Consider the following 3,880-nt stretch of genomic DNA (forward strand, 5'->3'; position numbering starts at 1 on the left):
GAGAGAGAGAGAGAGAGAGAGAGAGAGAGAGAGAGAGAGAGAGAGAGAGAGAGACTGGTCTGTGGACTGACTCACAGAGAGAGATGTTGGAGAAGAAAGAATCCACGGAGTACAAGGGAGCTGAGAATCCAATGATGCTGATACCTTTTTGTGCAGGCTGGCCGGCAGACAAGCCTGCTGATAACACATTTCATATTAAATTCTAAATTCTAAATACCCCAAAGGTGTGACAGGACTTCCTCGGCAAATGCTGGATTAGAATTTACTGTGAGTATTCATGGAGCCCACTATGTCGCCTGATGCTGTCCATTGTGTGTTTTGGCTATAGTGCCATTTTCATTTATTTTTTACCGCCTTTTTTGTCTTTTGCTTTCTTCGTGTTACAAGGATTAATTCCCTCTCCTGTGTCAGATTTCTTAGCTACTACTGCTTTAAAACATCTCAAATTGCGCTTTCGTAGCACTTCTTTATTCCGTGAGTACACTGACAGGACAAAAGGGTAGATTTTATTTGAAATTGTTCTTCTTCTATTTTTTTGCGGTCCTTCTTTTTTTTTTGACTTTCCAGGTTTCTTTTTATTATTTCAAGATTTTGATATTTAGTTGTGTTTAATTTTATCTATTCGCTTCTTTTTTACTTCACTGATTTTTATTTCAGTTTTTTGTTGTTGTTAATATTAATTTCTTCTTCTTTTAATTTTTCTTCTTTTTTGGGGGGGTAGATAGGATGACTGGTTGATTATATAAATGGTTATATATAATATATGGAGCAAAAAAGAGGAAGGGAGTTGGTGTCAACTATTCACAGATGGATATCTATTAATGTTGCTTTTTTATTCCGGTCAGCACAGCGTCTGCCCTGCATCAAAGCAAGTTTACTCATCTTAAAGAATCAAATGCAGAGTGTTTGAAGAGTTGTCAGCACCAATCAATTGACTAGATTACACAAAATGACAGATCAACCATGAGCAATAACTCCTTATGTGAAGACTCGGACCTCGAAAGAAAAACGGCTGCCGTAAAGGTACTCTTTCTTTCACCTTTAAAACATCAATATGGAAAAGCAGAATAATTTTTATATTTCTAGGTATAAATCTTCTTTAAATTAAAATTGAAGCAAAGTCTTAAAGGTAAGCTTTATAAACGTTCCCGAAGTACTTTACAATCAATTCTGCTACTGTATCAATTATCAAGCCTGAATAGTTGATATACCTCAAAATTAAGTACAAAAACAAACAAACGAACAAACAACGACAACAACTCGAACAGCACGAACAACAATGACAACGGCAACAACTACAACAACAACAGCAATCAAAACAAAACGAAACTTTAAAAAATATATAAACCGCTTCGACTAAAAATGTTTACTTAAAAAAGAAAATGTTTATCGGGTAGATAAGGGTGTGTACTTATTCTTGTCCAGGTGGACGTTACGGTGAAAGACACATGAAACATAATATTATGCTAACGTAGAACGCATAAATTACAACACGTCTGCATACACTTATTTAGAGCCAATTTCAATTCATGAAAATGCTGAACTGCATCAAAGTGAATTTACTAATTTTAAATGTTCAAATGCAAATTCTTTGCTGGGTTGTCAGCGGAAATAACTTTCTAGACGTCATCTAGGGTAAACAGCCCAGAATAAATTGTGCCACAGAGACATGAGCGCCCAACAGAATTGTAAACCGAATGCAGAATCTTTAGATTTTGAACCACAATCTCCAGACTCCATGATTCCTTTTAAAATAAGGAAGAGTCTGTCTTATTTTAGTTGTAGTGATCATCCTGCGTCAGATGAAGCTTTGTCAGTGATTAATATTATCGTAAATGAAATTCCAATTGATGTTAAAAACTCATCAGTATACAGCATGACAGTTGCTTGTTTCTTGGATTCAGACCTCTTCATTGTTTGTATGTTTTATTCTACGTTATCCAGGAAAGATCTAATTAAGTTGTGATTCAAGAGAGATTCAAACAAAGCCATAATGAAAACATCTTGACCCTTAATTTAGAATGAGTATTTTTACAAACTGTAATTATACCTTCTGTATCTTTCCACATAAACCAGTAGAAAATGGCAGCGAACCAGTTTTGGGGAACATATACATGTATATATGCAAATGTATATGTCTACACAGCAATGAGCATACTACTTTGAAACAGCCCTGGACCAGTGCTCAATCGTGCAACACAAACCACTACACAAAGCAAAATTCAGTCCAGGAGCACAAGAAACAACTATGGGAATGTCATTTAAACGTTTGAAAAATAACGCCCTGACAACTGTCCACCAAGAAACCTGTTGCAACGGCTTTGCGGTTCACTGGTAGCTTTGTAGATGAATTAGAAGTCTTCAACGTCACATACGTGATTTAACAATGAGGTGTCCTGTTTCTTTTATTTGTTGCTTGCTTTTCTCAGTTTTTCAAAAATTAGCTTTCAAGCAAATTATCTAAACAACAGAATCGTTATTGTCTCTAACAGAATTCACCGCGCAGTGGTCAATCTTCAGTCTATCCTGTTAATCGCTGGAGTTAAGTCTACAACATTTGAACAGTTTGTTTTCAAGTGACACTATTTTCGTTCGGGACTTTGCTGCTCACAAATCGGTTTTTGAGGCTATCTTCTCCAAATCCACCCAGAGTGCTCATTGATTTAGATTTTTTTCTTCTCCAAAACTAGTAAGAGTTTTAGAAGACATATTTACATTTAACCTCAAACACAATCTCTAATCGGGGGGATATTTTCAATTTCAATAATCCTTATTTTACCAAAACTAATTTAAAGTGCTAACAACTTTAATGAATTAAGTGCTATAACAATAATAATATGATACTTACTATATACCTAGTTTGCCCCCCCCTCCCCTTTGTATCTTTCAAATACACACCCTTGAGCTCTGCCATACGAAAGGAAACATGACAATGTCAAAGACTCGCCAAATGATGAAAATTTCAATGTGTGATGTAATAGATGTTCTGTTTGCTGTAGTTGCAAACTGAATGGCAAACTGAATGGCAAACTATTAGATCTGTTTAGCTCCCATACGTTGAATTTATATTTTGCCCTTTAAATCTTCTAATAAAAAATATAATGGATAAACAAACAGGTGAATGTGTCCCAAATCGCCTTTCACAAGGTATTAGAACCAATAGATAGGCCTAGATTTATAGAACTAGATGACTGAATGCTTCAGAGGGTTCTAATCAAGTTTACGACATGAACTTTACAGGAAGCATGCTGACATCACTTTGATTTACTTTAAAGCCAATGATTTATTCACTGTAACGTGTTTTACATTCGCAATAGACACTACTTCAAATTCTCCGGAGACCGTCTTCTTCGACCCTGCCTTCCTAGGCCGACCCAGGTGAAGTCGGATACACATCCCAGCAGACAGATGGAGACACTCGTGAAAAGCGTCCCTTTACAAGAACCGTACTCTCATCGTCTGGATGCAACAGCGAATTATAAAAACCTTTGAATTTTATCTTTCAAACTTTGGATAGGGCTATTATGCTTTATCAATGGGTAATCTAGGTCGATGTGAAATTTTAACTCTCGAGAACGTTTACAAAGACACGAGAAGAGAGACCACGACTGGACCGCGAATGAAACAACTTCCTTATAGAGTTGATTGGTTATAATTATAATGAGTGGAACAAGGAAGTATCTAGGTTACACATGTAATTTAACAATATAGAAATAAAAATATCAAAGACAGCTCAAAGAAAAATGAGTTGCCCTCGACAAAAATGACGCCACGCGAGAAACAAGAGGGAATATTGTGTGCTCGAATTTTTACAGGGAGAAAATGTATCTTTCCCTTTTTTTCTTCTTTAATATATTATATTATGGATACTGTTTACGCT

General features: G+C 35.9%; 1 long non-coding RNA gene across 1 annotated transcript in view; it reads left to right on the forward strand.

Moving 5' to 3' along the window:
- Nucleotides 1-46: 46 nt before the first annotated feature.
- Nucleotides 47-3,880, forward strand: part of LOC101858485 — a 12,632-nt gene continuing 8,798 nt past the window's right edge. Inside the window, exon 1 of the long non-coding RNA XR_004858473.1 lies at nucleotides 47-267. This is a non-coding gene — a long non-coding RNA (uncharacterized LOC101858485). The remainder of the gene's footprint in view (nucleotides 268-3,880) is intronic.

Source organism: Aplysia californica, unplaced genomic scaffold (assembly GCF_000002075.1).
Source record: "Aplysia californica isolate F4 #8 unplaced genomic scaffold, AplCal3.0 scaffold00143, whole genome shotgun sequence".
Classification (NCBI taxonomy): Eukaryota; Metazoa; Mollusca; class Gastropoda; order Aplysiida; family Aplysiidae; genus Aplysia; species Aplysia californica.